Genomic DNA, 11,874 nt, shown 5'->3' with positions numbered 1-11,874 from the left:
CTGTCAACAGGAGGGGAGGGAGGGGGCTAAATGTTCTCTTAACCCTTATTCCATCAACCTAATTCTCCCACTAAGTGCCATCTCACTCCCTATTATCCCGACCCCCATGAAGATCCACATGATAAAGTTAAAATGCTGCCCAGAAAAGTACAATTTGTGTTCACTCATGCATTGAAGTTCAATTTAATAATTTATGAAATTTACTTGAACAACCAAACTGGTCATAATAAAACAAAAGAAATAGTGAGGGGCATCATCGGCCGTCTCATTTGAGTTGTGCATAACACTGTGTTGTGAAAAATAAGCAAAACTTTAAAATGTCATAACTTTCTTATTTTACATCCGATTTTGATGAAATCTTCAGCGTTTAGCAAGTTTGATTTTTCTCTATTTACTCAAATCAACATAGTGGGGAGTGCTCGCTAAACACTTATGGGTGTCTTTGAAGGTTGACTTGATTGGCTTTTCCCCCCCTAAGTGATATATTTGTTTGTTTGGCAGCCATTTCAAAAGTGTATAGTTTTTTTTTTGGACGCACTGACTGTATAGGAGCTTCCATCAAATAGATATTACTATTGTATCAATGTCAGGGTCGTATGTAGGGGGTGCAAAAAGGGAAAAGGGGCGCGAATAAAGAAATGGAAAAAAATGAAAAGGTAAAAGAATAACAGTGCTGAAAAGGGATACCTCTTGTTATTACCATGGTAATGTAGTTTCCAACACATTTAGAAAATTAATCTTGCATGTCTTTATGCAGGGATGAATATTCATGCCACTTTTTGATTGATGTTAATCATACTAATTCTCTAAAAATTCCAACAAACAGAAATATTCCTTTTTTTAACGCAAATATGACTTCTCTTGCTGCCGGTTTGCATTTTGATATTTTACTTTTCATTAATTCTCACAAATAGTTCTGAAATACATTATTCTCTGGTTCTATTGTCAAAGCTTTTCAATACGCGCTGATTTGATAAGGGAGATATAAATCATCTTCATTGATTTCTACTAGTAATCATTGAAATGTCCTTTTTGGGTGAGAATATAATATAAAGTCAAGTCATATAAAGTATAATCTCAAGCATGGTAAAACATAATGTGACATATACTTAGTACTACATGTAGTTTCTATGTATGAAATCACAGATGAAATAATCGTGAAGATGATGATCAAGATGTGGTGATGAGGATAATGATGTGGGTGAAGATGATAATTATAGACTGGTGATGGTGATGAGGTGGGTGGTGATGATGAGGATAGTGATAGTAATGGTGTTGATGATGGTGATGATGAAGCCAGTGGTGTTGACGGGTATTTTGATGATAGTGATGATGAAATTGGTGATGATGGTGGGGGTGAGGTCTTGGGGGAAAGAGCCCCCCCCCCCCCTCCCCCGAAAAAAATGATAATAAAATACAAAACATAAATAATAAGAGAAAGAAAAGAGAGAAGATTTTCAGTATTATGTCAGAATCTATCAAAACGTAAAATTATGTAATAAAAATATAGAGAAGTTTGCTTGCTCACAATTAAAAAAAAAAATACTGGCACAATCTGCCATATCATGTCCCTCTCAAAATCCTTGGCTCATTACGCCAATGATAATTTATTTGGTGGTGATAATGAAAGTAATTATATTAATAATGATGGTGATTATGATAGTCATGATAGTGACGATGATCATGATGGTGTGGTGATGGCAATGATATTGATGAAGTTGATGATGATCACTCCCTTTTCATCTCCAACCATTTTCACATCTCCAGCTTTCATCTCAATCCTTCCTCTCATCTCTAACCTCTCCTCATGTCAACCCTTCCACATCGTTTCCATCCACCTCATCTCCCTGCTCGTCTCTTGTAACCCACTCATCTCTAAACTTTATCATCTCCATCCCTCCCACATCATCTCCATCCATCCTTGCATCATCCCCATTCCTCCTCTCATCATCTCCATCCACTCGTCGTCCCCACCCTTCTCAACTCCATCACTCATCATCATGGCCATCCCACCTTTCATCATCTCCACCACCCCCCCCCCCCCCCCCCATTTAATCTTCATCTCTCCAATCATTTCCATCTGATTACCAGGTGCTCCTGCGATAATTGCCCCAGGATAAATTCTGTCTTCGAGGGTCAGGGTTGCAATAGGGTTTCATGGTAGGTTTAGGGGTTGAAGCTGAATAGTGTGTAGAATTTACAGCGGAGCAATTGTCGCCAGAGCAAATGTCATGGAACTCATTACCACAGCTCTCATTAAAGGTTGAATATTAAGCGGGATAAAGAATACTTCATAGTGAAAGAACCCAATATTCAAAATACTTCTTTGGAGTAAAGTGGTTTTATTAAGTAACAATAAGATAAACTTAATCAGATGTACAGTTACATTGTAAAACATATTGAACTGAGGTGTATATAAAATACATGTATATTATATCCCACAAAAATCAAATCCTGGTTCAAAACTTAAAGGGATGGTCCGGGCTGAAAATATTTATATCTTAATACATAGAGTATAATTCACTGAGCAAAATGCCGAAAATTTCATCAAAATCGGATAACAAATAATAAAGTTATTGAATTGAGAATTGAGAATTGATTTTATTCTGTCCATTTAGGAAAATATTCTTGTTGGCATTTACATATACACAGAAATATACAAAATCAAAGCGTAAAGATAAATTCTACAGAATATATATACAATCACACATATTTGAAGAAAAATACATAATACAAAATAATTTCAATCAAATCGGTAACATTTTACTCTTAATCATCGTTATTATTAATATAATTATCATTATTATTATTATCATTATGATTATTATTATTAATTGTATTATTATTATTATTATTATTGTTATTGTCATTGTTATTATCATTATTATTATTATTATTATTATTATTATTATTATTATTATTATTACTATTATTATTATTATTAATATTGTTTCTATTATTACAATTATCAATAATCAATCATTACTATTATCATTATCATTATTACAGGATATACAGAAAAAAAACATACAAAGAAATACAACAAACTACATACAGTCATACAAATAAGGGGAAAATACATAATATAAAATAATTTCACTCAAAATCGGTACAACTTTGCTCTTAATTATTGTTATTGTTATTTATTTTCAATATCATTATTATCATTGTCATTATCATTATTATTAATATTATTATTACTATTATCATTAATATAATTTTCCTATCATTATTAATTATTATTATTATTATTATTATTATTATTATTATTATTAATTATCATTATCATCATTATCATTCATCATTATTATCATAATCATCATTATAAATAGACAATTGCTCATTCAATGCTTTCATTTCAGTCGATAGTATCAGGGTAATATTAGTAAATTGTATACATGTGTGAGAATATAGTAGGTGACTGACGAAGTGGCAAGATTACAGGCTTGATTGAAGTTGTTCGTTGTATTTTCGAATGGAGAGCGGCACAAAAGAATGAAGGAAACGCGATGTTCGAGCCCTCATTGATCTATACCGCCTTCCAGATCGCATTTGAATATAACATGAGTGGAGGGGGTGGTCCTTATTTTGTATGATCTGTGAGGCCTGTTTCAAGATTGCTTGAACGCATTCATTGGTCACATTTGCCTCTTCTCCAGTAATCTTCCCAGCACAATTGGCTATTTTCTGCAATTTCTTCATGTCTTCTTGTCTGCACCCTCCGAACCAGACAACACAACTGAAAAGCATAACACTTTCTATCACTGATTTGTAGAAAAGCTTTAACAAAATTCTATCAACATTGAAAGAATTCATTTTCCGAAGAAAGTATAATCGTTGTTGGGCCTTTGTATATAGAGACTGACACTGATCCTTCCATGAAATTTCACTATCAACTATAGTACCCAAATACTTAAAGTTGTTAACATTTTCTATAACCTCTCCTTTGAACATAATTGGGTTTGTCTGACCTCGGTTTGTACGAAAATCTGTTATCATCTCCTTTGTTTTAGCCGTGTTTAGTTCCAAGAAATTATTATCACACCAATTATCAAACATTAACAACTCTTCACGATATTTACTTTCGTTATTGTTACGAATCATGCCGATGATGGCAGTATCGTCAGCATATTTTATTATTGTTACGTCATCGCTTGATGAGATGCAATCATTGGTATAAATAATAAATAATGGTGCAGACAACACGCTACCCTGGGGGGAACCTGTGTTTGTAATGAGGGGGTTCGACGAAACACCTTTTAGTTTTACACTTTGAATTCTCTCTGTCAGAAAGTTGTGGAGCCATAATATGAGAGAGGGTTTTAGATTAGTGTCAGCTAGCTTATTCATCAGTAGGTGAGGCTGAATTGTGTTAAAAGCCGACGAAAAGTCGACAAAGGCGGTACGAACATAACAACCAAGTTTATCAACGTGCTGGGCAATCAAGTGTGTTAACAATAACACAGCATCATTTACAGATTTGCGTGGTTGGTAAGCAAATTGTAAAGGATCAATGTCAGGCAGTATCTGTGGGAGAATGTGTTTCTGAAGTATTAGCCGTTCAAAACATTTTACCACCAATGAGGTGAGAGAAATTGGTCGGTAATCATTGAGTTCAGATGCTTGAGGTGATTTAGCTGCTGGGATTATAGTCGATGTCTTCCAGCATAGTGGAACAAAGTTTTGGTCCAAAGATGCTTGAAAAAGTATGACAAATGGGGTTGCTAATTGCTGGGCACACGTTTTAAGCACTCTCCCACAAATACCGTCCGGTCCCATTGATTTCCTTGGGTTGGTGCGTTTGAAGTACATAACAACATCATTGTATTGACATATTATGGGTGTATCATTGAGATCTTTAAGAGAGGTTACAATTCTTTCCCTCTCCGCGTCAAAGCACTTGTCATCGAATCTTGCATAAAACTTATTAAATATATTAGACATATCGTAAACAGAACATGAATCTAACATTGGGGGAGATTTCTGTTTCGGTTTGTAACCTGTCATCGTTTGCATACACTTCGAGGCATCACGTGTATTATTAGATCTAAAATTACTTTCCATTTTTTCTTTATACTTTTTCTTTGCCTTAACAATTTCTTTTTGAATGTTATGATTAATCTCACGCAGGGCATTATCGTCCCTGCTTGCAAAAGCCCTGTTTCTTTGCACAAACATATCCCTCAAACTTTTCCTGACCCAGGGTTTTTGGTTCGGAAAAATCGTAATTTCTCTGTCCTTAATGTGTAGATCTTGACAGAACAAAATATAACCATTGATAATTTCTACTGCTTCATCTAAATTTGAAGCGCTAGAGATGAGTAAGTCCCAATCAGTGATATCAAAACAGGTCTGGAGATTTTCAGACGCTTCCTTGTTCCATACTTTGATTTTCTTTATCTGAACCTTTTCTCTTTTGATCAGTTGTCTGTATTTAGGAAGTAGGTGTACAGTTAAGTGGTCTGATTTGCCGATGCCGTGTCGGGCAGTCGCCTTGTAAGCATTGCGCACGGAGCTGTAACATCGGTCAAGTACATTATTTCCTCGTGTTGCACAATCGACGACCTGATGATAGTTCGGTAGGATGTTTTCCAGACGACAATGGTTGAAGTCCCCTATCACGATAATTGGCGCATCAGGGGATGCCATGGCTAATGAGTTGACAGTGTCCGAGATGGTTGCAGATGCGCTGTCTGCATCTCCGTCGGGGGGCACATATACGAGCAGGATGTGAACTTGGCCAAACTCTCTTGGGAGATAGAATGGGCGGAAAGATGTACATTGTTTGTCATAAACAAAAACTGGCCATACAGGGTTTGCGATTCAGGCGGCCTCAAAATAGTTGGAAAGATAAGAATGATATAGAGTACTGACAATATTATAGCGATATCAAATATTTTGAAGCTCTGCAGTCTGCACCTCTTTTGCTACTGAAACAAATCAAACCATTTCAATCTTCACTTTGTCTTCAATTTAGAAGCAAATAATTTTTTTAAATATATTAAAGTTAAGATAATTGCAACTCATTCAATCTTAACATGAAAGTTCACTTGGACAAAACAAGTCTGCTATGCAGGTGAGACAAAAAAATTGGTGAAGGTTTGAGGAAAATCTGTTAAATATTAAATAATTTATTAGAATTCTAAGCTTAGCCTTTGGATTTGTGGCATCACACACACGAGCAGCTGCCAAATAAAGTTATGTAATATAAAATGCATGAATTTCATTTTTTAATGGTTCCAGAGGACATATTTTTGTTATTTTGTGTTTTCTTTTCATGTTTGGGTGTAAAATGATTGGTCCTTTGATATAGAAAAGGTATAGAAAAAAAAAATTCATTATGTAGAAATGCTGCCCGAATATGACGTTACAACTCAAATAATTGAAATTCAAATAACTTTTTAATTCTTTGATGGATTTTCCTCAAAACTTAAGCAATATTTTTATTATTTTTTTCTTCTGTTTTAACAATAAACTTTTTGTCAGCGTGAACTTCCCCTTTAAACCCACTTGAACGATACTTGGTATCATTTGGAAGATTTATAAAACAGATATTACACATGAATTAAACCTAAATAGACTAGGCTATTTCGATGCCTAAGAAGACTGTGGGGGGGGGGGCTGATTCAGCCCCCCTCCTTATGATCTCGGGCCGTTGATCGCGACGAAACTTGGCACCTGCGTTACCAATGGCATAATATACAAAACTACAGGATCAAACTCTGTGAAAAATCTCATTGCTAATTAATTATGCTAATTTATGCATGAAATCAGAATTTTGCTTTAATTAACTAAATAATGCCCCTAAAATGCTAATTTTTGGTACACAGACACTTTATATTAATCTGTTCAAATGTACTAACAAAAAATTTCAAAATCACATTAATTTTTTCATGTATTTAACTGTTTTCAAAATTTCTTATGTATTTCTCTGTTTTTGGACTTTATGTTTTTTATTGTTTTTTCAATGGAAATTGTCGGGGACTTTATTTGGACCAGAAATAAGATGGAATTAATTGATTTCAATCAGTAAATGGAAAAATTATACATTTATGAATTTTGGCTAAAAACTCTATTTGCATTGGATTTGTACACAAATTTACGTTTTTGTGCAATTTTGGGTCTGCATGCATTTATGAAATGATGCGTAATTTTGGAACCCCCCGTATCCAAAATATCCGTGAGTAGATGCTCGGGGGTAGATGTCTGGGGGGGGGGGGGTAAATGTCCAGGGGGTAATTGTCCAGGGGGTAGATGTCCGGGGGGTAGATATCCGGGGGGTAAATGTCCGGGGGGGTAAATGTCCGGGGGGTAAATGTCCGGGGGTAGATGTCCGGGGGGGTAAATGTCCGGGGGGTAATTGTCCGGGGGGTAGATGTCCGGGGGGTAAATGTCCGGGGGTAGATGTCCTAGGGGGTAGATGTCCTAAGGGGGTGGATGTCCGGGGGGTGGATGTCCGGGTGGTGGATGTCCGGGGTGTGGATGTCCAGGGGGTAGATGTTCGGATACGATACAATATATATATAAAAAAATTTAATTTTTCATTCAATTCGATTGTTCTTTCTTTCTTTTAAAGAATTTGGAAATACATGTACCAAAAATAAGAGTTGAACTTTGATATACCTGCATGAACTGCATAAAAAATTATTTATTGTATCTATGAAGCTGTATTACCTCATCGATCAAAGGACTGCCCAAGTCATTGGAATTTGGTACTCTTTCTTTTAATGAAAGAAATGGAAAATCCATCTTGTTGAATATGAAACCTCTTCTCGTCCATGGTGTAGGTTGGTACCAGCCCAAGTGCTTGTATCCTCCAGGAGACCCGTTGTTTACAACTTTTAAATGGAAGTTTCATTAAAGCTGCGACAGTAACAAGTAAACAAATGAGAGACGTGTTTTTTATATCGAAAAGCAAGTTTTTAGATTTTGATAAGGCAAGTTAAGTTTTTCAATTTTAGTAGAATACATTTCTTTTTTCAATGACATATTCTTTCATATTGAGAAACTAAGTGTTTCAATTTTGATTATAATCATGATTACATTCTATGTCAGTTGTGCATCCCCATCCTGCTCCTACAAACTTAGAAAACACTAAAAATTTGTAATTATGTATACGAACAAAAATAAACAATGAAGACAATTTCCTACAAAACTGTAAACTTCATCATGATAACGTCAATACTGAGAATTGTTCACCCCTGTGCATTTTGTGTATTTTTTGTAGCCTTGCACAATTTGCAGATATGACCCATATGCCCCTATAAAACATACCTTTGTTAAGTCAGGTGGCTTGTTGACGAAAAGGAACTATTACGGATGGCAAATTCCTCTTGGGATTGTATAAGTACAACAATCAACTGAGCTGGCCTCCGAAGAACCAATGTAACTGTGTTTATTCAATCTAGGAGGTTAAAAGAAAAAGAGGGAAAAAACATCCTCAGTTTCATGACCATAAATATATCACTGAAATTGTAGTTTACATAACTTTCTATATCATCATGAACCTACATGTAATGCATATTTGACTCTACAGTCTGAATTAAATGGACTTGACAAATAAATTGAATATTGTTGGTAAAAATAATCTTCTATGTCTGAACAGGTGTCTGCAGCAGTTAAAAAATGATGCATATTTGTTGCATTTAACTCTGCCAAAGACAAATCTAAACGTCTGAAAGAAGACTAATGTTTGCATTTCAACTGGGCGTTGTGGCGTGCGCCTGTAATCCAAGATACGTGGGGAAGTTACAATTTGATGCAGAAGTTCGAGGTTCGAATCCTGGTCACGTCTTTCGGATGGTGACGTTAAAGGTCGGTCCCAGACGTAAATAATCATATCTGATTGATACACGTCTGACAAAAACTCAAATACACACACACACACACTATCTGTGCAGTTTCCACATATAAAAACAAAACATTCTAATGCTACATTGTAGGTGCATAATTTATCCTTTTTCTGAAATAATTGTTTTTCCTTATTTTGGAAATCCTTTTCTCTCACAAAACCTTACTTTTGGTTAAAACAATATCTGCTATCAAAAATATCAACTAATTCAAATAGTCACTCTCAATGGGACGGTTCGCCGATGAATATTCATTAGATTGTGGTCGTGTGCACGTGTGTGTGTACAATACCGAGTGTAAAAAACAAAGAAAGTTTTCAAATGGTGTGTGTGTGTGTATAACACAACGTAGGAGTTTATTTTACAGAGAATGAGTAGCATAGTGCAGAAAATTAAAGTGTACAATGAAGTTTTACAGAGGAGGAAATAATATAAATACATATGGAAGACAATGCAAGATGAGGTGAGGCAAGTACAGTGATTTTTTTTCTCAAAAGTATTAGTATTAGAGGAAATCATGTGGAAAAAATATATTATAGAGGACAATGTAACATGAGATGAGGCAAGTCTGCAATGAGGTTTTTTTTTCAAAGGAGGAGATAATACAAATATATATCTAGAGGACAATGTAAGATGAGATGAGGCAATTAAGTGTACAGTGAGGTTTTAACAAAGAATGTATAAGGATAAGATAAAAAGAGGACAATGTAAGATGAGCTGTGGTAAGTGTACAGTGAGGTTTTTTCAAAAGAGGAGATAATAAAAAAATATGTAGAGGACAATGTAAGATGAGGCACATGTACATTGAGGTTTTATCAAATAATGTATAATGATGATGTAGACTGTAGAGGACAATGTAAGATGAGCTCTCACTGTACACTTGCCTTGAGCCCTTGATCATCTCATCTTACATTGTCCTCCATATTTGTATTATCTCCTCTTGAAAAAACCCTCACTGCACACAAGTTTGCCTTATCTCATCTTACATTGTCCTCAATAATATATTTGTATTATTTCCTCTACTAATACTTTTGAAAAAACAACATCACTGTACTTGCCTTACCTCATCTTGCACTGTCCTCCATATATTTATATTATTTCCTCTTCTGTAAAACTTCATTGTACGCTTTTATTTTCTGCACTATACTACTCATTCTCTGTTAAATAAACTCCTATCCCTACGTTGTTTTATACACACTCACCATTTGAAAACTCTCGTTATTTACACTCGGTATAGTATACACACACACACACACACCCATGCACATAATCCAATGAATATTCATCGGCGAACCGTCCCATTGAGAGTGACGTAGGAGCTGGACATTTCATCGCCCTTTGTTGTCATCAAAAGTGGCTACCAGAAAATACAAGCATTGAACCTAGCCGCTTGTAATGGGCTCTTAATACATGCGTTAAAACTTTCATTTGACTTGTGCACTTTCCGTTCCAAATTTTCACATTTGTATGTTACATATATATAGATCCTATTTATCTCATACTTTACTCACTTTCTTGGTGGAAAGTACCATGACTCAGAAAGTCAGGAATGAAACATAATGGTGTAATTTGCCTGAAAAACTACAGCGAAACAGCTAAAATCATGCCTGCTGCACATGCCTGCTGGCCTGAAGCAGGCCAGAGCCCAGGAGTCCAAAGTGCATTTAAACATAGACATGGGACTAGGGTAGATTGTGGTCTCAATAACTTGGAAAGAAAATTGTGAAAACAGAAATTATGCACTTACCATGATTATATGGATGAAGGTCAATCGTGTGGCAGTATCCTGACATCGAGGTACAGACTGGAATCTCAAAAAAACGAAAAGTTATCTCCTGCTACCCCAGTCTCGATCAGCCATTTTGTTATGAATTTTGAAAAAAATTAGGAGATGTATCACGAGGTATTCTGTCCCGTGAGTATGGGTAAATACACGGTGAGCTCGATCTGACCTGGGACTGGGAGAACTTCTCGTTTTTTTGAGGTTCCAACTTCCAGTCCGTGCCTCGATGTCAGGATACTACATCATGTACCACTCGATAGACCTTCATCCATCGTGGTAATTTCTGTTTTCACAATTTATCTTGCTAGATTAATAGATATAGACTATAGTGAACATAATCTACCCTTGTCCTGTGAGTATGGGTAAATACACGGTGAGCTCCTGGGCGCCGGCCCGCGAAGCATGCCGCCGCTCCCGGGCCTGGGTATGATCAATTATACTTTCAGTGTTGAAAATGAAATACATCTTCCGTGCTTTTTTCTTCTTGCTGTGCTGGATAACCTCAATGGTAACACTTAACAGGCACTCGCGCTCATGCCTAAGTTACAACATTAGCATCGAGTCACCATGGACAAAAGTTCTTCTTACTTAGCTATCAATATCATACTCAAAGCAGCAGAATCGTAATCGTACCCAGGCAGCAGGGAGAATCCACACCGCGGCCGGGCAGCTTCGCGGGTGTGGGCTCTCTGGGTTAGCAACCAAGCGGCACGGAAAGCATCGAACCATCATCTTCTCCGTTGTTCTCCCCCGATATTCGGGGCAGGGATCAGCGGTATCCGCTGCTCAGGTTGGGGTGTCAGGTTTGTTAACAGTAACTAACACCATGAAAGCCGACAACCATGGCTGCCGTTGTATTATAAAAAAATATATAATTGGAACTTACCTTGGCTTTAGTTTCAGTTATCCAGCAGTACAGTTGGCGTTGATGAATTTGACGTCCAAAACTAACTTCAGACGTGGTAAAAGTGGTAAAATACTGTGTTTCTTGTAATAATCGCAATGGCAGCTTTGTTTGCCGTGCATGTAAATGCATGCAGTAAGTGCGCGCGCCCGCTCACAAATTCGATAAACTGAGTTTTTCAATTTCGATAAACTAGGTTTTTCAATTCGAAAAACTTAGTTTATCGAAATCGAAAAACCTAGTTTATCGGCGAAAAACTAAGTTTATCGGCGATAAACTAGGTTTTTCGATTCGATAAACTTAGTTTTTCGATTTCGATAAACTGAGTTTTTCGAATT

The 11,874-nt window shown here is 36.2% G+C and overlaps 1 long non-coding RNA gene across 1 annotated transcript; it reads right to left on the bottom strand.

Annotated features, from left to right (window-relative positions):
• Window positions 1–6,276: 6,276 nt before the first annotated feature.
• On the bottom strand, window positions 6,277–11,668 carry LOC129283020 (uncharacterized). Its single transcript, XR_010294512.1, has 3 exons — window positions 11,519–11,668; window positions 8,275–8,404; window positions 6,277–7,863 (listed from the first exon to the last, which is right to left on the bottom strand). It is a non-coding gene; the product is annotated as an uncharacterized LOC129283020 (long non-coding RNA).
• Between the last annotated feature and the right edge of the window lie 206 nt (window positions 11,669–11,874).

Source organism: Lytechinus pictus, chromosome 8, assembly GCF_037042905.1.
Source record: "Lytechinus pictus isolate F3 Inbred chromosome 8, Lp3.0, whole genome shotgun sequence".
Classification (NCBI taxonomy): Eukaryota; Metazoa; Echinodermata; class Echinoidea; order Temnopleuroida; family Toxopneustidae; genus Lytechinus; species Lytechinus pictus.
This window is presented reverse-complemented; position numbering and strand designations above follow the sequence as displayed.